Source organism: Vicugna pacos, chromosome 1, assembly GCF_048564905.1.
Source record: "Vicugna pacos chromosome 1, VicPac4, whole genome shotgun sequence".
Taxonomy (NCBI): Eukaryota; Metazoa; Chordata; class Mammalia; order Artiodactyla; family Camelidae; genus Vicugna; species Vicugna pacos.
In genome coordinates this window covers 33,381,788-33,409,154 of record NC_132987.1, presented here as the reverse complement: position 1 = coordinate 33,409,154, position 27,367 = coordinate 33,381,788, and the positions used below count along the sequence as shown (strand labels likewise).

The window sequence follows — 27,367 nt, the reverse complement described above, 5'->3', positions numbered from 1 at the left end:
TGTATATATACAGACTATGCATAAGTATATATGTATGTACATTTACAACCTTATTTCAAACTGTCAGATACAAAGTTTTCAACATTTAGTTGAGAATCTGAAATTAGGTTTTATAGCTCTGTCCACAATTGAATAGTTACAGATGTGCTTATTATGCCTAAAACATATTTTTCTAACAAAGCAATAAATGTTATATAAAAGATTACAAAGATATAATAATGTTCCACATCAATGTTCACCTGAACACTCTGCTCTTCCATTTCCCTATGCTTTTAATTTCTGATCTTCCTAAAATTATTAATACAAACTTACTGTAAGCATTTGTTATAACTGACTACTTCATTATATTTTCTACTATAGTTGTACCCAAGTTGTAAAAACTTTATTACAAATTAGTTTCCTTTCATGTCTCCCTTATATTAGTAAGGAAATTGTACTGATTTTTAAAAATTGTGTGTGTGGGTAAGTTATACTGTCTACAAATTTTATTTCAGGAAAAAAAGGGGCTGCTACAGAATATTTGTCATAAAAAGAGACTGTAGACCTATAGAGTTGAGAACCACCAACCTAAAAAGAAGTCATACTAGCCTCCTTTCCCATTCTTAAGTTAAAAACCACACAGCACATTAAGTCTCTGTTCATTGTAGGCAATAATTAAAAGTCTGGGTTTCTAGCTGTGTAACACTGGCAAAGTTACTTTATTTCTCTGGCCCATTGTTTCCTCATCTGTAAACTGGGGATAGTAATATCCATTCATAGGGTTGATGTCAAGATTAAATGAATTAATATACATATATAAAAATCTGCCAGAGTGCTTGGCACATAAAAATTGTTCAATAAGCCTTAGGTATTATTTTGGTTCTATTATATTGTAGGCCTAGAATGTTCTTTTTTTTTTTCTTTCTTACTAAAAAAAAATAAACACTCATCTGAATGACAATACTGATCAGAGGAAAAAGATGTGGGAAATGTATACATGGTTTCTTTTCTGAGAGAGGTGAAAACTTTAGGGAAAAAACAGTTGGTGAAAGAGTGATATAATATTTCTGATTAGTAGAGAAATCTGTACTGGATGAGTGAAATGTTTAGGGAATTATGAGGGGGAGACATCATTCTTGAATGCCAAGTTTAACTACTATCAGTACTTTGATGTATTCTTCCCTGATTTCCCCAGTTAGAACTTACCATTCTTTCTATAACCCTCTGCTCTCAACCATACTTTGTACAATGACTCTGGCTTATAAAATAGTTGCATGTCTATCTATTCCTCCAACTTGGCTGTAAACTTCAAGGGTAAGGATCACACTGAAGAATAATTTTGTCTCCCACAGTGCCTGGTAAATTGTCAAAATGTATCTGCATTTATTATTGGGTTGTAGGTATTTTGCCACTTTTAATCAATGAGACCTTTGACAAATTCTCTAATTTCTCCTATGCCTCATTTCCTCATATTTAAAAATGGGAATTTTAATATCTGCACTCTTTATTTCCTAACAGTACAGGAGAAACATGGAATAATGTAAGGAGTGACATTTTGAAAATGTAACAGAATTCATATATGTATGATATTACTGCTAATATATCAAAGATTATTTTTCTATAAATGTTACATTCATTACATTGTTTAAAATGATTTCATCATGTTCAGGAATAACTTTTTTAAACAAAATAATTTATTTCCAATTTTAATGAAAACCAAAGAGAAAATTACTCCAAGTAGGAAAATTTTACATTATATTAATGTTTGATGAACTACATTTATTCAAATAAGTAAAAGAACCTCCTCAATAGTCCGCTAATGTCTGACAAAGATCAACATACCAGAATATTATGCTAGGTAAATAACTTCTTTTCAATCTAGTTATTTATTTCACTGATGACTTCATACTTATCTGGTACTTCAAGCACATTAAACAGTTTCTTAGCCTGCCAAAATAATAGATTATACTTATGTGCATTCTTTTTTTTTTATCATTGTGGCTGTTTGTGTGTATGTGTCTGTGTGTGTGTGTACATGTGTGTATTAATATCTTTGGGCTGTCTTAACCTCTAGTGAGGACCTACAGCCATCTAATTTCATGAAATATCCAATGTATCAAACCAAGATTTTTAAACGTGTGTTTTTAAGATGCAAAGGAATAAAATGCTCCTTTCCCCTCCAGTTAAATTCTTATCCTTAACCTTGGTCACATACTAAAAGGTTTTCTTGACAATTCATCTGGATTTAGAATAAATGCAATATCTATATTTGTAAGTATTTTCTATAATTGGAAATACAGTTTCTTCCCTCATTTCACAGTAGTTTAAATGATTAATAAAGATATTAAGGCATCCTGTCAGTGACAAATTATGGAATTTTACGTGCAAACACTATAGATCACATTGAAGATGTGTAGATGATTCATCCTTATACATTGTAGTTGGCTTAACATATATATGTATTTTTGATAAGCTAAAGAAGCTACCTTAAGACTGTTATTGCTATTATCTGACTTACAGGCTGTTTCTATTTCTTGCTAAGCAAACAGTATTAACTTGATTATACAGGTCCTTTTAAAAGTTCCCAAATTGTTTGATCTGTTTTCCAGGTCAAAAGTTAGAGTGGTCTAGCATCCAATGCCATAGAAAAGACTCAAAGGGAGGTGGGAATCTTTGACTAGGAAGTTTTATAATTATCCTTAACAGTTAATCTAGAAATTACAGAAATATCACAAGGAAACTTTGGTTAATTCTAAACATCTTTGACATATATATGTGTCAAATTATTCTTTTGACATTTATCGTATATATATTTTAATACTGACAGTTCCCTTTATGTGCTCCAAAAGAAATACTCAACTGGGGTGAAATACAGAAAGTCAAAAAAAAAAAAAAAAGAGCCAAAATTTTCTTTTTCAAAGACCTCTCTCTGTTAGTCACCATTTTAATCTCAGTATTATCTGGGATATGAAATCCCCACATTATTTTTCCTTTTCTGACACCATATTAGAGAAAGCATTGTAATTTATGATTTTATCTTATTCCAATGCTATAAATATGACAATAAATTCTTTCAGTCTACCTTACAGCCAGGACTATTATTATTTCTGCATACTTTCTCCATGTTGGTATGAAACTAAACCAAGCACTGTATTTTTTAAATGAAAAAGACATCAAAAAATATAATTTCATATGTGAGAATTATATATTCTCATAGACAAAGAAATAACATGCACTTCATGTGTTGTTTCCCACAAACGAAATATTTCCTAGTGCACCACTGTCTGTTCAAAATATTCACTTTATTTTCATGTATGACCATAGGCAATAAAGTCATTCTTTTTTTTTGTGATTTCACTATGATAAGTAACAAATTTACTTTTTTTTTTTTGGTCCAGTGAATATTAATGCAACTATGGTCTTTGGATAGCTACATTAAAATAATCAATTATGAAACTTAAGAATAAGTAATTTCCAAAATAAGTGACTAGTTCAGATTTTTTATATCATAAATATAAACATATTGCAAATACTCAGAAGAAATAACACTTTCACAGTAATGACGGAGGGGCGTATACTTAGTGGGAAAGGGAAATATCTTTTCATTCCTCCTTTGTACCACTATATTCTATAGATAAAAAAAAGAAAGGTTCAGGGAAATTAAATGACTAGGCTATAACAACAATGAATATGCAGAAAAACTGTACTATTTCCACTTTGGAAAAAAGGATAGAAGATCCAATTCCTATAATATTTCTGAAGTCAAGGAAAGAAACAGTTGGTGACGGATAACTCCACAGTTACAAAAACGTTGTGCTGATATTCCATTCACTGAACAAAAAATTTAATTGTTCAGTTACTTCTTTTAGGCTAGAACACTAATGAGAAGTAAATGAAAGCAAAACAAGAAAATCACTCTAACACAGCAATATTTTTCTAATATGTAAATGGACTTAAAATGTCTAAATGTAGATAAACATCTGTTTTCAGACAAGAAGTCTCAAGACCATTTCAGTAGGTAATTTTTAACAATGGAAAATTAATATACTATGTTAAGCACACAATCCCTAAACCTGCCCCACAAAACAAATGGAAAGGACATCAAAAGGATTCACCTCACCACTACTACCACCAACATAACTCAATAACACACTAACAAATAAGCCTGTCGGTTCTGTCTTACTAATTTTTAACATCACACTCAGCCTAAATGTTCCCTATTTTCTTTATAAGATAATAATGTGAATATACACACCTTATAAAATGCAGTTACAAGCACTTTGTAACCTATAAAAATGATCTATGTATAAGCATTTGTACGGTGATTACAAACCCAGTTTTCAGTAATGTAATATTTTTAAGTATTAAAATGTTACTTTTTTTGGTGTTATACTGGTTTTCCATTATTCTAAAAAAATCTAAAATGTGATTCATGTTTTGAGATGTTTCCAGAAGTTACATTTCATATTAAAATCCAACAAAATAAAGTAATTTGGCCACAAACAAAACTCCTCTCTCTCATCTTCATTTTAAGACCCTTTTAGGGTATTATTATTTTGTCTCATTTCCCAGTTATTGTATTACTAGTGAGGTTGAGTTGTTTGAATTTCCTCCAGAGCCAGTGGGGTCCCACTTACTTCCAGAGGTCTCTGAAAAAGTCAGAGGTGATGAGGTGATTGGGGCTTCTTAGGAAAAATGGTAGTAAGAGGCATGTTAGTGGTGTATTAGTCTGCTTGGCTGCCATAATAAAATACCACAGACTGGGTGGCTTAAACAACAGGAATTTATCTTCTCACAGATTTGGAGGCTAGAAGTCCAAGGTCAAGGTGCCAGTATGTTCACTTTCCGAGGAGAGCTCTCTTCCTGCCTTGTAGACAGCCACCTTCTCACTCTGTCTTCACATGGCAGGTTGGGGTGGGGGGGTCAGAGGAGGGCAAGTTGTCTGGTGAGGGTCCCACCCTTATAACTCATCTAAACCTAACTATCTCCCAAAGGCCCCACATCCAAATACCATTGCTTTGGAAGTTAGGACTTTAATATATGAACCAAGGGGTGGGAGGGAGATAAATTCAATCCAGAGCAAGGGAATAAAGAGATAGCATAGGCTGTGAACCTGGTTCCAGCCCTTCCCTGGATCCTGATCAATTTCCTACTTCCAGAGCTTAATACCCACTGCTCTCCTCCCTTTTTTCTCTTCCAGGGCCAAATCCACTTTCTTAGGGGCTGGCCTCTCCTTCTTCAAGATAATTTAATGAACTTCCTCCTTCAATCATCCCACTGAAGACAAAAGACAAACTAGAAAAACCAAGAAATGTCCTTCACCAGCCTTGGTCTTTTCCCTGGTGAAATGCATCTGAGGACAAATTGCTCACTTTAAAAAGAATAACAATATCTCACTTTCTAAAGAAAATATTATTAAAACTGGCATTTCAGAATTATACAAAGAAATATACGCATTGTTAATGTCATTTTGCTCTATTACTCAGCTACTATCTTTGTCCTCCATTATTAATTTAACTATAGACACATAGGGGACACTAAAAAAAAATGTTGGTTCACTGTCCTCTCTCTACCTCTCCGCTATATTCTACTTCATTCCTTCAGACTACTGTGTCAAAGTGGCTCTTTGGAAATCCTTTCTGTAGAGCTAAAAACCTGGTAGTATTAAGTACTTACCTGCTGTTACTAATTCCTCTATCTACAAAACAGTATTAAACAGAAGTCAATTTTCATGCATAAACTTTAAAAATATATTTAGCTCTCCCAAGATGTAGGTTTAAAAACTTGGTAAGAATCAGACTGCCTAAGTCTAACTGAAGGCAGTCTGTGTGACTTGGGGGAAGTTATACCACCTTTCAAGACCTCAGATTTTTTAACTGTCAAATTAGAATTATAACAGTGCCTCTCTTTGAAGGTCATCATTAGGACTAAGTGAAAGCACTTAACACAATGTTTTCCACACAGTGTGAACACTCAATACCTGCAAGTTCTATGAAAGTCTCTTTAAGTAATCCAAAGTACTGACTTTTTTTTGTACTGATGAGAATAAATGGGATTAGTAAGGTGTATATCTTCTGGCTCCCCCCCCCCAAATACCCTAAGATGGAAAAAAATGTAACTTCTGCAGAATCTCTTAAAGTCTCCTCGTTCAGGAATTACAGTAACTTACATACCTCTATTAGAGAACAGAATCTAGCATCTTGATTTCCAAAATGAGGTAAGTTTTGTGTTTTACTTCACCACAGAACTTTTAACAAATGAAGAAAATTTTAACTCAGTGTAACCCAGGTACACCCTCAGATCTTGGCTATGAGTTGCTACCCTTTTATTCAAATGATATACCTACTCCAAGGTCCTTGGCCGTATGGTCGACAAACATTCCCATTTTTGGCAGAAGGCTGGAAGTAGTACCTTAGCACTGTTTTATACAGGGGATAAGGATCAGTCAAAATCTTTTAACTGATCTTTTTCTCTGATGCCCTTAAACTTTAGTCTCAATTAAGAGTACAGCAATCAAAGGAAGGCCTAGGTTGACAGGAAGACCATTTCTAATTTTGGTGGATTTTAAGAACTTTAGAAAAATGAAAAAAAATTGCTCTCTCCTCTCTCTTGGCTCTGTTCTAGTTATCACGATTATATTCTGCTCTAAATTAAGTGAAACAATGTAGGTGATATGGATAGCATTATATCTGGTTCCTTTACTTTCCTAATAAAATCAGGATGTGCAGGGGAGAAAAACTGATGGATCACTACAATTTGCATGGCAAAAAGAAAATCAGAGAGATTTTTCCAGAATCTTTTTTTTTCCCATTCTTGTCAGCATACTGCTTCCATCTTTTTTAAGAGGCACATAATTTACTTCACTACAAAGACTTATAAACCCAACATACCTGGCTTGTGAACTCTGCTCATGAGATGGATTCTGATAAAGCCAACGTTTTCAACTGTTAAAACCCATTACCCACTCTACCTCCCACATTTAACAACAAAAATTTGGCCATATTTGAGGTCCTTAGTTTCTTCATAACAGTGTGTTGGTCATATAATAGAGCCTCAAGCAGGTATCTCACCACAAGGCCCATGTTAACAGTGGTTTAGCTGTACTGATCTTTTATTAAAGAGCTTTTTTAAAAAATGAAACTCTTTTTCTAACTTTATAATAAATCAGGTAAACAGGGATTTGCTTTATTGGCAAAACTAAAATGTAGTATTAAGTAAGTAGATTATATACAATTTTAAAATAAATATTTAAAATCACTGAAACTTATTTTAAGTATAATGTTAAAAATTCATATATCTTTTAATTCTTTCCTAACAAATGATCAAGTTCTAGTTTTTTAAAAAAAAAATCTAAATAATGGTTCAATACCTTGAAAGAGAACAATTATGTCCACAAAGTTAAAAGATCCTAAACTGTTTCAAAAAATTTTTTTAAAGTCTTCTCAAGCATGTAGTGTATATGCTTCCTAAAATACATAATTCCTTAAAATATTACCCACTCAATACCTTGTAATCATCTCTAAATCTAGTGGGACATAAGCACATTTCATCAGAGATGAAATTCTTCAGTGACTGTTAAAATGAGAATCAAAAAATTATTATAATCTAGTAGTTTGGCTTGCAGCAAGCATTAATCAGAAGTCATAATAAATCCACATGCTTCTTTAGACAGGACATTAGTCAAACAGTTTTCTATGATAACGACATTGACTAATGGGCTCTGAGTTAGAAAGGTCAATCATAAACTCATCAAATGCTTCATTTAATTTCTTAATTTGGACAAACACAATTTGTTTATGGGAAAGATATCAGGTGTTCGTGAATGAATAATGGCTATGAAACCAAACTCCATTAATCAGCTCATGATTACAAATGACTTAGAGATTGTTTATTCTAATTTCATTCATTTGGGTCAACAAAGAAAACATGAGCAAATGAAACCATTTGGAAAAAAATGGCACACTTATTTCTCCATATTTAATAAGGCAATGATAAATACTCTTTCAATAACTGTATCAAAAGGACTTTATTACTCAGGTTGATACCACTCCTTTTCAACTGAGTTTTTAATGCCTCTGATTTATAAGCAGATCAGGTAAAAAAAACCAAAACATAAAAAACAAAATAGTACACTCCTCAAAGCTACTAAAGTTAGACTTATTTTATAAAACATCTCTCTGATTCTGCAGGCAGGTAGTTACTCCTATGTTTCTACTGTACTTTGTAACTTTGCCTGACACAATGCATGGTGTCAATTTATGTTAAACAGATGAATGGTTTGTAGTACTATGTGCTATTCTAAGTATTTGTTTGCACAGTTCTGTCCTATAATAGACTGTGAGCCCCAAAGGGGCAGAAATAGTGTCTTAGAAATCTTTGTATCTCCATCGCCTAATATAAACCCTGACACAAATGATTTTTGTTCATATAAATTCTAAGGAAAAGCACACTATCACGTAAAATTCTCATAAGGAAATTTAGTGACAATAAAATTTGGAAGTTCTGCATTATTTTGAAAGTACTCAAGAACAATCAACTAGAGAAGAAGCAAATGTCATTTTTCAATAACTAAAAGACATCTGTTCTCCTTTTGCTTTCTCTGTTCTTTTTCTACTGTCACTAAATGGCACGAAGGGAAATAAGGCTTCTCATTGGGCTATCCAAGACTGCTGACTGCTTCAGCAGCCATCAGATGCCATGCTGGATAAGCTTCATATGCCCTTCCTGATCTACTCTGTAATCACTTCCACCCTGACCTGGCTGTGAACTTCATATGCTACAACAAATAGGCTGCATTGCTTTTCAGCTACTGTTTGGGCATAGCCAATAGAAGACAATGAGGTTAGATAAATCAGAGGCAAGAGGGATAAGGTTAAAGTTTATTTCTTGCTGGGGCCTGGGGGGTTTGACAGTGGCTGCCTTTCCTCTATAGGCACAGTTTCTGTTGGGATGGCTCTCTCTTATACAAGCTCCCAAATGTTTTCATAGCAGCTCTCTTATCTTTCTGTTCTTAGATCTAAGGCCTACAGGTGGTAAAGACTCACAGCTATTCCTAGGCTAGGAATCTTAATGATTCTTCTCAAACCTGTCCAACCCTTTAATAGTCCTTTCATTAAACTATCTGCTATGTCTTTGAGTGTGCCATGTATCTCCTGCTGCCACTTTAAGCTGTATACTTGCTCATCAATGGCTCCCTCACTCCTTCCCAAGCCTTGGAGGTCTGAGGCATAATCTATACTGTACTATAGCCAGTATTAGAGTATTAAGTTAGCTTAATACTGGCCTATCTTTTTTTGTCCCAGAATGCTGGTCCCTACCACTATGTCTCAGGAAATTTAGAATTTGGTTTAGGTAATTTCAAGGTGTGTTTCTATTTCTGACTTGGACCCTTAAACATGTCCTACTGATGGGCTGATGAAGAAAGTTTCTTGGTATCTTATCTATTCCTGATTCCCTCATTTCAGCTCTTAGTCCTTACTTGCTGAATCTTAAGTTTCCAGATTAGGGAAAATTAAAACATTATTTTCACTAATACAAAATAAAATTCCTAACAAGTCGAAGCCTACAGTGAGTAGGCTACTTCATAAAGAAACTAGTACATAAATAAATCTTTTATAGATAAAATACATAAGATATAAATTATGAGCTTTTTATTTAAATGCATTCAATGCTTCTCAGTTATGAAACACTTTTCATGAAGTTTTTTTTTAATATTAAATATGCTATAAAACAAAAGGCTTATACCATGTCTCTGTGCCTCTGGGGAATGAAGTTTCATGATTTAACTCTCTACAGCTAACCTATTAAAATTCCAACATGTAAATTACTTCTTTGTGATTGATATCTTTCTACAATGAATTAGAAACTTATACACTGTCTGTAAAGTTTTCAATTATAAAAGAAATATAAACTTATTTTTTTTAATATCAAAAGGAAAGTAGAAAATAAAGGCACACCACTTCCATTACTCTTCTCCTCATTACAGTTTGGTGGATATTTTGCCAGGGCATTTTAAACACACATGCACACGCATATACACATACATGTACACACATGCATACAAGTGAAACATCATCAAATCAGAGGGTGATTTGGGGAAAGCTCTGGACCTTGAGTTGGGATCAGAATTTCTGAACAGACCTGGCAGTCTGGAGGACTGTGCCTTTAACCCCTCAGTTTGGCTAACTCTGGGTACTTTATTAAGTTTAAAAACAATGAGAGATAAATGAAAAGAACATGGTTAAGTAAAAGATTAATAAAGTTAACTAAACAAAAATTTTTAAATTCTGTATGTTAAAAATTAGCAAATAAGTCTAAAAAGAAACGACATAAAACCAAGATAACAGACAAGAATTGATAAGACACTAAGAATAAAGAAAAGTCAATAGGAAAAACACAAAAAGCCTACAAGAGTTAACAATGAAAAGATATAAACTTATAAAATGATCAAAGGGAAAATACAATGGACTAACTACCAAATGATATGACAGAGTTTACACCATACATATTATTCATATCAATAAGTGTGAACAGGCTCAAGTCACCTATGAAACAGATTTTCAAATAACTTACAAAAGCAAAACCTAACTCTATGCCATACACAAAAGGCACACCTAAAACTAAATGATTTAGAAAGTCTAAAAATAAGAGAGATGAGCAAAAGTATAAAGGCAAATGGAAACAATACAGCAGGATTTTGGATCCTGACATCAAAGAATACTTCAAGCCAAAAAACATGAAATGTGACAAAGAAGGACATTTTTTAATGCTAAAAGTAACAACTCGAGATGAGGATATTATTATTAATAATATTTATGTATCAAATACCATAATAATTACTTCTATAAAGTAGAAATGACAGAATATACAACAAGGTATGGAAAGAAACACACTATAACATAGTGTAAGACTGGTAAACTAGACAAAAAAAATAATAAAAAAGGGAAGGCTATAGAAAGAAACATAACCAATAAGGTAAATGTTTATAAATATGTATCAAACTTTATATTCTACAAATAGGATATATACTTTTTTCTCCAGTGTACATAAAATATTCACAAAAATATTAGTAAATTCCATGAAGTAGAAATATTACAAAAGCTACCCTCTAGTTAAAACATAATAAAACTAGAAATTAATAAAAAAAATCAAATTGCAAAAAGGCCCTTTAACCTGGAAATTAAATAACTTCTGGGTCAAAGAGGAAAAAAACCCAAATCATAAAATTTCTAAAGAATAATGGCAAAACACTATACTTGGAATTTATGGGATATGTTTATAACAGTAATCAGAGAAAAACTGAAAGCCTTAACAAAAATCAAAATGCATGAGTTAAATTACTAACTCAAGCATCTAGGGAAAAAAAAGCAACAAGCAAACTGAAATAAGGTGTAAGGAAGGAAAAGATAAAAATAAAGGCAGGCTAGAAACAGAAAAATGCAAGATCTAATTAATAAATTATCAAAATTCTCACTCTTTTAACAATAATTAAAATATTTAACAGGAAAATAAACAAAATAAGAATTAGACAGGAGGAAATAAACACTGTAACTGAAAAAATTACCAAACTCATTAAGAAACTACTTTGCCGACCTCTATACAAATAAACTTGAAAATGCAAATGAAATGGATAATTTACTATGAAAATCTTTGGCAAAGTTAAGCTTTTAACAGATTACTAAGCTCAAAAATATCAAGTTTCATAAGAGAAAAAGAGAAAGTTGTCAACTATAAAAAAGGCACCAGGTCTATACTGCTTCACAAGGGAAATCTACTAAACTTTCAAATACACTTCTAATACTGTAAAAATTAATCCTGAGCACAGAAAATGAAAAAAATGAAACCTTCCAAATTGTTTAATGAAGCAGATATAACATTAATATCTAAACCAGATAAAGAAAACAGGTAAAAAATAGAAAATTACTGACCAACACCATATATGAATATTAACACAAAAATTAAACATTAGGGTAAAGAATGTAATATTACATTAAAAATAATATAATATTAACAAATAGGATTCATTATAGGTTATGTATAGGTGTTCAATAGTGAAAAATCCTTAAATATGTTATATTAAAAGATCTAATGCTCATACCAACAAGTGCAGAAAAAAATCTGAAAAAATCAATATCCATTCATGACAAAAAAAAAAACCTCTCAGTAAACTAAGAATAGTGGGGAACTTCCTCAACTTGGTAAAGAATATCTACAACAAACGTGTAGAGAACACCATACTTAACAGTGAGAACTTGAAGCTTTTCCACTAAGAGCAGGTACACAGCACCAAAGTATCCTCTCACCACTTCTTTCAACATCATACTGAAAGTGCTAGCAAATGTAGTAAGACAAAAAAAGGAAATAAAAGGTATGTAGATTGGGAAAGAAGAAATAAAACTGCCTTTGTTTGCAGATAACATTATCACCTTCAAAGAAAATCTAAAAGAATCAACAAGAATACCTGGAACTAGTAAGTGATTATAGCAAGGTTGCAGGATACAAGATTAATAAACAAAACTGAATTGTTTTACCATATGCCAGCAGTGAACAAGTAGAATTTGAAATTAAAAACACAATACCATTTACATTAGCACACAGAAAAATGAAATACTTGGCTATAAATCTAACAAGATATGTCTAATATCTATATGAGAAAAACTCTGATGAACAAAATCAAATGAGATCTAAATAAATAGATATTTCAAGTTTATGATAGGAAGACTCAATGTTGTCAAAATATCAGTTCCTCCCAACTTGATCTTATAGATTCAATGCAATTCATATAAAAATTTCAGGGAGTTATTTTGTGGATATAACAAAATGATTCTAACATTTATATGAAGAGACAAAAGGTCCAGAATAGCCAACACAATACTGAAGAAGAACAAAGTTGGACGACTGACACTACTCAACTTTAAAATTTACTATGAAGCAAAAGTAATCAAGACAGTGTGATATAGGTGAAAGAATAGACAAATAGATCAAGGAAACAAAATAAAAAGCCCAGAAATAGACCCACATAAATACAGTCGACTGATCTTTGACAAAGGACCAAGGGCAAAACAATGGGCAAGAAGATAATATTTTCAGTAAATGGTGCTGGAACAGCTGGACAGCCACATGCCCATAAACAAAACCAAAACTACATACAGACCTTATGACCTTCACAAAAATTAACCCAAAAGATAACAGATCTAAATATAAAATACAAAATTATAAAATTCCCAGAAGATAACACAGGAGAAAACCCAGATGACCTTCACTACAGCAAGGAGTTTTTAGATAACACCACCAAAGGCATGACTCGTCAAAGAAGAAGGCTGAACTGATAGACAAAGAGAGTAGAACAGTGGTTTCTAGGGGTTGGGGAGTGAGAGAAATGGGGAGATGCTGGTCAAAGGGTACAAACTTTCAGTTAGTAAGATGAATAAGTTCTGGAGAATATATAGCATGGTGATTATAGTTAACAATACTGTATTATGGACTTGAAATTTGCTAAGACAGTAAATCTTAAATGTTCTCACTGCCTGCATAAGTAAATGGTTAATTACGTGAGGTATTGGAAATATTAACTGTTGTGGTAATCATTTCATAATATATGTGTATCAAATCATCATGTTGTATACCTTAAACTTATAGAATGTTATATGTCAGTTATATTTCAGTAAACATGGGGGGTAGGCGGTAGATCCAAATAGCTCATTACATTTTCTAATTCCATAAACATACTGACATATTTAACCTGAAAACATTTCACCATTTTCATGACATCCACCTTGAGCTGGTTTCTTATCTGAACTGGTTATTAAAAGTTTCCTATATACAGAGTAAAATCTAATCTCCTATTTAGAGTGAAATACTATGCTAAGGGGAGGGAAAAATAATTTCAGAATATATATGTTACTACGTTTGACAACAATAATTCTAAAATAAGCAAGCTTTATATTTCTTTACCAAATACAAGCATTACATATTCTACAGGTGTCTGAAATTTTAAAAGTCTAGAAGGTGATATTTTCCCACAACTTTGCTAGGAAAATATCCACCATATTGCCTTTTTTAAAATCTTTAAAATTATACAGATTATATATTCAATAATACATCTAAAGATAAAAGTGTAAAATATCTGGAAACTTACAGGCTCAGGTCAGAAGAGATTAATAAAATAACACGGAATAATAAGCAAAAATACTTTGTAAACTGGGAATAGTTAAAAGACATTATTAAATCAGTAAAAGTCAATTACAAAGCAGCACAAATGCCTATGCTATCATTTATAAGGGCATGATTGTTCACATTTTTGAAGTTTATGATATTCAACTTATAAAAAAATGAAATTATATTTTTAAAATATAATGTAGATTATTATGTTTTCTATAAGCTAAAGATGGTTTGATGAGTTCTGAATCAATAATATGTATATTTTTGAAGATTAGCTTTTTAGTAACTTCAGTGCAATAAGATATATTAAACTAAAGCCAATTATTTATTCATACATTTGACCAATAAAAATTTATTCAGCACAAACTGTGTAAGGCCCCATTCTCAGTGCTAGAGATACAGTGGTATATAAACGCACTTTACACAGGTTATCAGTGACATCATTCATTCAGCCAACCACTATTAATCAAAAAAGGCTCCTATTGCCAGGGTATTATGCTTGTTATTGGGAAATACAAAGTTGACAGACCTAACCTAGAGGGCCTTATCACTTAAAAGATGGAATCAGGCATGTAAATAATTCTAATGAAGTATTTATAATTGCTATGAATACAAGCTACAATATATACAAAGCAAAATTTTAGAAAATCTGATCCAACAATAAGTAAAAAGAAGTGCATTATGTCCAAGTGGTATTTCTCCCAGGAATCTAAATAAGATTGGCTTAACATTCAAAACCTACCAATCAAATTCAACATGTCAATATTAAGGAAGAAAATACATTTGATCATCTCAGTAAATGCAGAAAAGGCATTTGACAAAATTCAACATTCATTCCCAAGGAAAATTCAAAGCAAACTAGGAATAGAAGAAAAATTCCTTAACCTGAAAAGGCCATCTATCCTACAATTAACATTTTGCTTAATGGTAAAAGACTAAATACTCTCTCCCTAAGATGAGGAACAAATGAAGGCTATTCACTCTCACCACTTGTATTGTAAGTGGAGATTCTAGCCAGATTAATAAGGCAATAAAAGAAAAGGCACTCAGATTTTAAAGGAAAAAAAAATCACAGATGACATGACTGTCTATGCAGAAAATTTCAAAATCTTAAAAATAGCTCTCAAGTTTAACAAAATTACAGGATATAAATTTAATATTCAAAACAGAGTTGTTTTCCTATATACTATCAATGAATAACTGGAAATTTAAACTTAAACAAAAAAAATCTGTTTACAATGGCACCCTGAAACATAAAATACTTAGGAATAAATCTAACAAAATACATACAAGATCTGTATGCTGAAAACTACATAACTCTGATAAAAGAAATCAAAGAAGAACTGGAGGTAGAGAGCTATAACATGCTCATGAATGGAAGACTCCCTATTGTTAATATGTCAACTCTCTCCAAGCTGATGTATGAAGTTCACATAAGCCTAAAAATCCCAGCTGGATTTTTTGGCATGGAAATCAATAAGCTGGTTCTAAAATTTATAAAGGGGAAGAACCAGAATATGCAAAGCATTCTGGAAAAAAAAAAAAAGAAAAAGAACACATTGGAGGACTCATCAACTGATTCTAGGACTTTAACTATAGAGTTACAGTAATTATGGGAATGTGGTAGTGGCAAAAGGGTAGATAGACATTTAGATCAATCGGATAGAACAGAGACTTCAGAAAACACCTAGTAATATGTGGTCAGTTGATATTTTACAAGGGTAGAAAGACAATTCAGTAGAAGGAACTATCTTTTCAACAAATGGCACTGGGACTGTTAGACACCCATATGCAAAGAAAAGAACCTGAACTCATACTTCACACCATATACAAAAATTAATTTAAAATGTACTACAGACCTAAATGTAAAATCAAACTACGGGAATTCTAGGAGAAAACATAGAAGCAAATTTTTGTGTTCTCTGATTAGGCAAACATTTCTTAGAAATGACTCCAAAAGCACAAAACATATACGAAAAAAACTGATAAATTGGACTTCAACACATTAAGAACTTCTACTCTCCAAAAGACACTGGTAAGAGAATATAAACATGCTACAAAATGTGAAAAATATTTGCAAATCACAGATCTGATAAAGAACATTAATCAAAAATATACATAATTATCAAAACTCAGCAAATATAAAGCAAATAACCCAATTTTTTTAAAATGGGAAAAGAGGATCTAGGACGGCAAATAAGCACATGAAGAGATGCTTAGCAACGTTCATTATGAGGGATATTCAAGTTAAAAATTCACAATGAGATACCTCTAAATACCAACTGAAATGACCAAAGTAAAACAAAAACTAATAATAGCAAGTATGATAAGGATGTGGAACAACCAGATTTCTCATACATTGCTGTCAGGAGCACAAAATGGTCCAGACACTTTGGAAAACAGTTTGCAGTTTCTCGTAAAGTTAAACATAAATTTATATTAACCAGCAATCTCAGTCCTAGGTATTTACTCAAGTGAAACAAAAACTTATGTTCACACAAAATCCTACCTGAAAATATTGTAATGGTTTAATTCATAATTCTTCAAAACTAGAAAGAACCTAAACATTCTTCAATTAATTAATCCATACAATGGAATGCTATGCAGTAATAAAAAAGGAATAAACTATTAATACATGCCACAACACAAAAAAGTCTCAAAAGCATTATGCTATGCCAAATAAACCAGACTCAAAAACCTAATTATATGATTGAATTTATATGACATATTAGAAAAGTCAAGACTAGAGGGACAAAAAACAGATCAGTTTCTGGTGGTAGGAAGGGTTCACAACAAAGAGGAATGGGGATATTTTGGAAGATGATAAAACTGTTCTATATCTTGATTCTGGGTGTTATTACACAACTGTTTGCATTTGTCAAAAATCAAAGAACTGTTCCTATAAAAGATGTATTTTATTGTATGTAAATCATTAACTTAAAAAAACAGATTGTAAGAAAATAGGCAAGGCATAGACAAAAGAAAATAAATAACTAAGTATCTGACTTGTATTCAGAATATATAACTCTACAAGCCAATAATACAAACAATACCTTTAAAAAACGGGCAAGCGATATTAGGAGATACTTTACAAAAGTATATAGATGACCAGTGATTTCATGAAAGATGCCCAATCTCATCAGCCATCACAGAAATGCACATTAAAGTCAAATGAAATACAACACATTTAACAGAATGACTGAAATTAAACAAAAACCAACATCAAGTGACATCAAGGATGGGGAACAAATGGCTCTTCCATACTATGGTATGGAACCAAAAATGGTCCAGCCACTTTGGAAAACAGTTTGGCATTAAAAGTAAAACTATACTTACTATATAACAAGGTAATCCCATTCCTAAGTATTTACTCAAGAGAAATGAAAATATGTGTTCACACAGAGTTGTACTCAAATGTTCATATAAATTTTACTCACAAAAGCCATAACTGGAAATAACTCACCTGTCCACTAAATGCTGAATGAATAAACAAACCGGTATAGACATACAGCAGAATACTACTCAGCAATAAAAACAGTCACTCACAACAATGTGTACAAATCTGAAAAGTACTATGCCAAGTGAAGGACTACAGACACAGAGTTCTACATACTGTATGATTCCATTTATATGGCATTTTGCAAACAGCAAAACCACAGTAACATAAAGCAGATTAGTGGTCGCAGAGGTCCAAGAAAGGGAGCTAGAAATGACTTCAAAGAAGTAAAAAGGAACTTTTTGGAATAATATAAATATTCTTAATTAAAAATTTTGGTAGTAGTTTTACAACTATATACATTTGTCAAAACTTATCAAATTTCATACTAAATGTTGGGGAATTGTATCATGTTTAAATTAAACCTTTTCTATATCTCTAGCTTTTCTCTGTAACTACAAAACAATTGGAAAATAAAGACAAGACAAAAAAATTTTTAAATAACCTTAAAAACCACTGCCCAGAGACAATAACTACTACTAGCATTTTGATATAAATCACCCAGGGTATTTTTCAACGTAAACACTGACTTTTGGTCAAACCTAAAATAGGATCACATTGTTCAGGAGCCTTCATTTTTTCAATTCCAAAATAGATCACAAATATATTTCTATTTCAATAAATACACTGTATACACTAAAAAGCAAAATAGACTATGCTATGATCCTCCTAGTTTTAAGTGAATACCAAGAATTCCTACCATATAATGTATTTCTGTTGTCATTAATTATTTCAATATTTGCAAAATTTATTTTTATTATCATATAACTCTATTTAATTCACAAGTCTTTCATTCTCTAAGGAATGCATTTTCTAATTTTGCTATATAAAATTCAAAGAAAAAAATTTTCTATTTTTCTATTTTTGTTCTAAAAATAGAAAATCTTGACTTCTATGGGATGGTAGGACAATTAAAAACTAGGAGTTAATATTAAATAAACACTAATAAAAACTTTTTGGAAGAGTAAGTTATTTGTTGATTTGTTACCATCAACTCTTTGTAAATTTAGGGGAAGATGCTATACTCACACACAAAAAGGGCCACTCTATTTAAACAGGTTTTTTTTTTTTATTATGAAAGAAAAAAGAAACCCCAGGGTCTAAAATGTAATGAGTGATCCTATTAGTTCCACCAGACTAAAATCATACAGTCTACGTATGTGGTCTTTTCAGCCACATCTGTCATGAACCATTTCTACATCACAAAATGCAAAATACTGAGCACTGATTTACTAGATGAGACCTGGGAAAGTATTCATCATTTGATTTCCCCCTAAAAGAAAATTGGCTCATAGGAAGATAGGCAACAGTTTTGTACAGAGCACACTCAAAACTTACACATTTTAGAATCAAATCTTAATATAATCCAAGAAAAAAAGATTAAAAAATGAAGTAAAAGAGTAAACAAAATAGAAAAACAAGAAATCTCAATCATGACTTTCTTAAAAATCCAAATATTCTGCCTGGTTAGGAAGCATGGATCAATGATTAAAAATTTTTATAATATGTGAATATGTATAAATGTGCTTACTATGTAGTAGTAGATGCTCAATAAATGGCACTCTTATTATTTTAAATACTTCATGGAATACGTATTTATTAAGCATTTTATATACTGATCTGATATTCCTCCTTCCCAAAGCTCTCAGTTACACAAAAATGGAATTTTTACTAACATAAAATGTATCATACAGAAGAGTTTTGAATTACTTATTTCTTTGATTTATCTGAAATCTACATTAATTACTTTATGATAAATTTCTTTGCATAATGTTATTTATTCTTATCATAAAAATAGACCTATAATTTCTCTTATGGGAATAGGTTGGCTATCATTCCAAATTGTTTAATGGCTTCAATTAAGAAATATTAAAGGGTGCTTCAAAAAAAACCTCATTACCTAATTCATAATTAGGTAAATTATTTACAATGATTTTAAAACCAGTGAAAAAGAAACTGCATACTTGATTTATAAGCAAACATCCAAATCTTATACATTTGTCAATCTTTTAATAATGAAATCTGGGGAAAAATATATTCACAGACACCCAAGTGAATTGGCAACTGTAAGTGACAGAAGCCCTTCTAAATCCTCTGTTTACACTGGGGATTAGTGGAGTAGATTTTGAGTTGCAAACTGAACAGTCCATGGTCAAGGGAACCTGCTCCCTGTCAGCCCGCAGGGCATAAGGACAAAGCACGGTCCTGGTAGGAAGTGACCCATAAACATATTCCTACCCAGGATTTATACAAAGCCAGTCTGCCTCACAGAAACTCCATATGACCATTAACTGGCCTGCAAGGCCTGCCAGGAGGCCTAATTACAGGTCTACAGAGCCCAATAACAAAAGCTGAAGGGCTTTAGCCTAGGGATGATCTGCTTTATACTGACTTGAGAGAGTCCATATAGAGGACCCAAAAGAAAGAGGTTTAGCTTTAAAATTCTCCCCAGAGATCCAGCATTGTACTCGAGTCTAGAAAGCCCACATGCAACATACTTCAGCTAGGCTTAAACATACCACCCTCTTAAAATTAACATTCAACTACTGTCTGCTTAACATCTGCTCAAACATGGCAAGTTGCTGTGATATTGTTAGACTCTAACTGATAGCTTTCTTCTTACTAAATATTATTAGGGATAAATTATTTACACTTATTCAAATATAAATATGTAACTGATGCTAAAACAAATAATTTATGTTTTAAAAAAGTAATTTATTTAATGATTCTCTTTAGGAAGCACTAATGTATCTTTCTAGATTAACACAAAGTCCAAAATCATGTTCATTACTGGAAATCAGAGTCAAGTTAACATTATCAATTTGATTTTGCATTAAAGCTTTTAAATTTTATGCAGAATTTCTAAAGTTCACAGAAACTACATTTGATGAAACTAAGGTTTTCATCAATGCCCAAGTCAATTAAACTATTTAAGGTTTTATTCATTTGTTTCTTTAAAAAAGCACAAGAATTCTTAATTCTTGGTAACTTCTAACTGTGTATGTAGGCTGGTATGAGGAGGATGTTTGGCTCAATGTCTCTTCTTTGTTTACCTCATAAAGCCACTCAGTGATGCCATAAAAACTACTTCCACTCCTCAAAGCTAATGTTTATAGGACACTCGGTTAAAAGTTAGGTGCTGTTCTAAATACTTTATTAATTTATTTGGTTCTCATAAAAACTCTAAAGGTACATATTATTCCCACTTCATAAATGAAAACACTGAGGTCCAGCAAGCTTTAACAATCTTCCCATGGTTTTATCAGTAAATAAAGCCTTCTGACTTGAGAACGTGATCACCATACTATACTGCCTTTCAGACTAATTGCTAACATATACTGAATGCTTACTATGTACCAGGTTCTGTTCTAGGTGTTATACAAATGTTAACACATTTTAAGTCCACAACAACCCCATCAGTTATGTACTATTAATATCTTCTTTTTACAGATGAGGAAACTAAAGGAGAGTAAAGGGAAAGTGATCTGCCCAAGCTCACAGTCAGTTAGTGAGGCCGAGTATGAATCTAGACTAACAACACACAATCAAGCAGTAGCCTGTGGGGAGAGGTGGTGAAAAGAAGTCTGAAAACTATTTATTTACATGAACTAGAAGTTAACTTTTCAATCACTTGCTCTGTTTTTCAGTTTTGCCCTACATGAAAGGCTCTCTCACAGTAAATCAGCCTATTTCTTGGAGCCAGAGATCAGCAGTCAGAAACCTACAGAGCAAAACCTCTGTCAAGTTTAAACCAGGGTAGCAGAATGGCTTTCTATGCTCTAAAGAAACAATAGAACATTATTATGGCAATCTCACTGTAATTCTTAGAACCACAAATATTTAAAGCTAGACTGGACTTCCAAGACTACATGACTATGAAGAGAAAGGGTCAGGACTTGGCTTCCAGGTACTTATGGGTAACCAAGAGAAGAAAATCCAAATTTAACATGCTGCAGAAGAACTGGGATGGAGTGAAACACTTAGGGCTTACTCCTAAAAACAGTTTATTTCCTTGCTATAGTAAGCTTATGTGTGTAATTTATATCTTTTTTACAATATTTAACCGGCTTCCATCCCAGCAAGGGTCACTGAAGTACATGTCCCTAGATAGGCTGAAGAAAAACCCACTGGTGATTATAAAACATTACCTAAGATTTTTCAAAGTTATCAGAAACACAGCTATTATGAGCACCCTTAATAGTTAAGGAAAAAAAACTTTTCTTCTGACTAAAACTTTATTCCTTTTGTATTATCAACGAAAACTCATTTTAGAATTAAAGGCTTGCTTGAGGATAGAAATTATTTTATTGTAAGGAAATTGCAGCATTATGCCTAACAAAAGAAGACATGCATTTGATAATGTTTTCTATCACCCTTCTTTCTCCCCAGCCTAACTCATGAATTTAACCTATAGATAGAAATAGCTCAGAAGTCAGCAATCATTGGATTTAAGTCCTGGTTCTGCCACTTATTAGCTATGTGATCTTTTACAAGTCATTTTTAAGCTTTCAGGATATTTGTAACATGGAATTAATTAGCTCTCCATGCAGTGACGTGAGTCAAATGATAAAAGGTTTATGAACGTGCTGTGAAAACTATAAAGCTCAATAAAAAGAGTTGTAGATACTATTCAGAAAATGAAATATTACACAGAAATTGTGTGATAAAGGTGATTTACCATACACTAAAAGAAATTTCTATTTTTCTTATAACATTAGAGATATAATTTTAAAGGCTGCAGATGCCAATAATCCTATTAAAAGTAAAATAGTAAGAAGAAATTATTTCTTAAAACTATGTTGTGTGAAGTGTCATCTTTTCATGCTGATGAAAAATATTTATGTTTTGGAAAAGTCTCTCCTCTAAATTCTTCTTCAGAACTATGAACATACTTAGCATAAGATGATACTGTGTTTTTGAGAAAAACCCAAATAATGTTCGGAATGGTGCTAATAAGCCAAACAACAGTGAGAGCAAAAGTGAGGGAGACAAGTCTTTAAGTAAACTTATTATCTCCCCTCTTCTCCTGTGTGATAATCAGGCTTCATTATCTCTTCTGTCATGTACTACCTTAAAGCTTAAGATTAAAAAGTCATATTGTTGCTGTATAACTTCTGTTTTTGAGGCCAGGGAACTTTTTAATATATTTACTTGAAATCCACCGGAGTTTGAAATGAGTACACAAGCATCTAACAGCATACTTCTCAGTTTTTTCAGAACATTTGTTTTTCCACAATAACTTATTTACCAAAGGTTAATAGCTGGAATTCAGTCTGGTATAGTACCACTCACTACAGGTGCTATCAAAACTATTGGGGAAGATTTAGAAGTTTTAGATATGGTTCCTGACCTTCAGACATTTATTATTTCATTTAGAAAAAAAGTCCAACACTCATGAAACTAATACTAATATCAGCAGTATGTGAGTAAATATCAACATGAATGGTGTACATAGAAAAGGAGAAAAAGAAGTCAAAGGAGAACATAAACATTATGTGCTGGAATGGTCAGGGAAGTCATGTGGAAATTTTATTTGAGATGCTTACTGAAGTGTTAAGAGAGGAAAAGAAGGAGAAAGACATTTCTAGAGGAGGAGAATACACAAGCAAAGATTCCCAGGTAGAAAAGAACATGAGTAAATCAAAGAACAATGAGAAGAAGTACAAAAACGAATTCTGAGAAATGAACTTGGAAAAGTCTGTGAATCCACCACACAGAAATCTGGAATCTTAAGCACAGAAGTGTAAATCTGATCTTGTAAGCAATTTAGAGCCATTGAATAATTCTGAGCAAAGACGTAGCATGACCAAATGGTGGCTGAGAAAGAATCACCTAGCAGTGGTATTCACAAAAAGCAATATGGAAATAAAAATTTTCTGGCGGACCCCTTTTGCAAGACTCTAGGCTAGGCATTTCATGTATTATAGTATTTATCTTCACAACAGCTCTATAAGGTAGTTATCATCTTCCCTCTGACAGACTAGGAAATTATTATGGTAGAGAGAAATCCTCAAACCTAAATACTTTCAAACAGGTAACTTAAATGCATGACATGGCCTCACTGAGACAATAGGAGGTTATACTTGTATATTACTGGTGGGAATGTAATGCGGTTCAGCCACTGTGGAAAAGTTTGGTGGTTCTGCAAAAAGTTAAACACAGAACTACCAAAAGACCCTATAATTACACTCCTAAGTGTACACCTCTCAAAATTATAATCAGATCCTCAAATAAGTACATGTGTATGCATGCTCACAGCTACACTATTCACAATAGCCAAAAGGCAGAAAAAAACCAAAATTCCATCAATATATGAATGGATAACAAATGGCATAAATACGTAACAATGGATATTATTCAGCCATAAAAAGGAATAAAATACTAACACATGCTACAATGTAACCATACCTCCAAAATATTATGCTAAATGAAAGAGGTTAGTTATACAAGGTTACACATTGTATGACTCCATTGATAAATATGCAGAATGGATAAATCCATACAGACAGAGGGTGGACAGGTGGTTACCAGGAGCTATGGGTCAGGAAAATGGAGAGAAACGAGCTTAATAGGTGAGGGGTTTTACTTTGGAAATGTTTTGAAACTAGACAGAGGTGGCAGTTATGTAGCACTGTGAATGTTATTTAATGACACTAAATTGTTCGATATAAACAATTATGATTAATTTTACATTATTTGAATTTCACCTCAATTACTTTTAAAAAGTAGAGAAATACAGTGAACTAGAAAATATACACATCTGTTATATTCCATTAAAAAAGACAAACTTCTGTTTTGGCTAAATAATGAACATCAAACGACTGAAGGACAGAATGAGTGAGTAAAAGGAGAAAGCTTAGAACTCTTTCACTATTCAGCACCCTCTCTGGAGAAGTAAAGGAATTGAAGCAAGAGACCAATTAGGAGGTAACAGATTAAACTTTGGGTGGAATGTTCGGTCTAGACTAAGGAGCTGGCGAAAGATAATAGAAGGATTACTATAAAAAATATTTCAAAATAAGAGTACCAATTCTAGGTTGCCTATAAAGAAGTCAAGGATAAACATTTCAAAGTTTTGAATCTGAATGAATGGAAGAATGGTAAAAGAATTTTTAAAAAAGAAAGAATTCATGGCCAACAGCATTTTTAATTGGATTTACTCAATATCAGAATAAAACATTAGCCGAAGTTATAACTGAAAGATTCAGACTTACAAAATTACATAGCTTTACAAGCTTCTGTGTCCTATTGCATTTGGGAAGAAAACAAACAAACAAACAAACATGAGATATAACCTTAAATTCACATCACCTTCAAATTAAAAGTTAAACAAGAGCCATGAGATTTCATTTCAATTTCAATTTGGCAATGAACATGAAAGTCGAAAGATTTAGCATAGCAAAGTGTAAAAGTGTTAACAGTTTAGTACGTACAAAATATGATCACAAATACAATAAAATCTCTCATTTCAAATTCATGTTTGATACAATATACATGACACCCATACAGTTATATTTTGCTTAATGTTACTTTACTCACATTTAGAATCATACCACTAACAATCATTGCCAAAAGTTCTAAACATATTTTAATTCCAAACCAATAGCATTATTAACATTTATTAATAAATCAGTAACAATGCAATGGTTATATATAAAAGTTTCTTCTGGGACACACAGTAAAAGACAGTGTAATTGGCAAGATTTATAAATATGATTCCCCTCTACCAGATTATGGTAATTATAAGGCTGAAATAAATCTTGCCTCAAGAATCTAGCATACAGCCTTAGGTTTTTCCCCATATCTAATTTTAAAGCCTCAAAGTTGAGGGTGTTTTCCCTGGGAACTCAAGTAAACTCCAATGAGACAGAATGGGAACTACCAGACCTTTCTATCCAGCTACCTCAGACTTTGGACTAGGCTAGACTTTAACCACAAGCCTTACCAGACAGAGCTCAAGTTCTTATTCCCCCTACTTTATTTTGCTTATTTGTTTATTGTTAATAATACAATGAGCACCTTGATTCATCACTGAAACAGAGATCTAGAACCTTGACAGTAAGTCATACATTTGCTTAGTGTCCCTCTATCCATCTACTTCCCCTTCCAGGGCCACAAGTTTTCATTAATAATAGTACTGGATGTTTTTCAAAGGGTATAATATGTATTTCATGTTATACAAGCAATATAGTCATGGAACTGGCATCCAAAAGCGAAATTTGGTAAAATGGTTTCTTAACTAGTGACAATGAAAAGTAGCACAATCTTTTTGTAAAATAATTTAGGAAAAATGTATTAAAAGTCACTCTAAATATTAACACCCACTAACCTCAATTCTATGCCAATCAATCCAAAAAAAAATCTAGCATATGAAAAACACAACTTGTAACAGGATGTGCATCACAATGTTACTGATAATTAGGAAAAGCTAGAGACAGCATATTCAATAAGAAGAAAATGATGACATAAATAATGCTACATCTAGGTAAGGTCTGTCCTTTGCTTATGGGGACAATGTAAGTTTTTTTTTATTTGAAAATTGACATAATATTTTGAATGTTTGTCAAATTCACTGAACCTTACTCTTTATCCTTAACAGAATTTAGAATGTTAAATTTAAAAATGATGGGTGACCGCTGGGACCAATATAAGCAAGTTATACACTATAAAGTTTGGATTGTCAGATCTATTTTATAACACGCTTCAAAGTCATACTAAAAGATAAAGAAAACTGTGTAACACTAAAAAATAAAATTCTTTACAGTTGTATTAATAGAAATAAATATTTTCTGGACTAAGCACCATAAATATTTTCCTTTAAACCAAGAGCTTGTCAGTATTCAAGTTATAAACTGGAAATATTTTTTCAAAGCAAAATGCCACTAAAGAATGAATATATATAATATAAATAACAGAGAATCATATTAATTAGCTTTATTAGAGTCAAAATTTGAAAAACCCAACAGCAATCAGCATTTAAGTAAATCATGTTTTCTACATAAAGATAAAATGAGTAGGATTAATACATAAAATATAAGTGACTTAAAGTAATAAGAAGCAGTATAGAGGTTCACAGTCAAAACATTTATTAATTTTTAATCCCTATATGATAAGTTACTTCAATTAGTGATTTATGAAGCTACTATATCATTTATCCTGGAGTTCCAAATCTTTATACTATGGACACTTAGAGTGGGAATAAAAGGAACTTATGCAAGAAATCCTTGAAGTAGTGTGTATATATGTATTTTCTCAATTAATGAATATTAAAAATATAACTATTACCATTTGGAAGTCTGAAATTACTTTGGTATTAAAATAGAAGTCTCACTTTCCAATTAGAAATTATGAACTCTTTACAGATCTTTAAAAAGTAAATAATTTTAAGAGATATGTACAACTTTGGTGGTATTATTCTAACCTTACCTTGTGCTTGATCTTGACAACTTATTATTTGAATGCTATATATATTTTTTGAAAAGCACATTAAAATTCAGAGTAAAATACCAGTTACTTGGAAAAGATAACATGGATTCTTTATATTTTTAAAAACATAAAGTATCTAATGTCTACATGAATCTGGGTACCATAACCTAAAAATCAAAGTCTAAGCATTATTGTGCAATTGAGATATTAAAACATAGGATTTTAAGATTAGATGGTATCCAGAACAAGCAGTCCAATGAGTTAACCCAATGTAAGTGGAGGAATTATTAAACCACATTCATCTCA

The 27,367-nt window shown here is 32.0% G+C and overlaps 1 protein-coding gene across 5 annotated transcripts in view; it reads right to left on the bottom strand.

The window, feature by feature from the left end:
- The window catches only part of RSRC1 (arginine and serine rich coiled-coil 1), a 355,005-nt gene that overhangs the window by 133,996 nt on the left and 193,642 nt on the right, over positions 1 to 27,367 (bottom strand). The gene's annotated exons all lie outside the window — the stretch shown is intronic.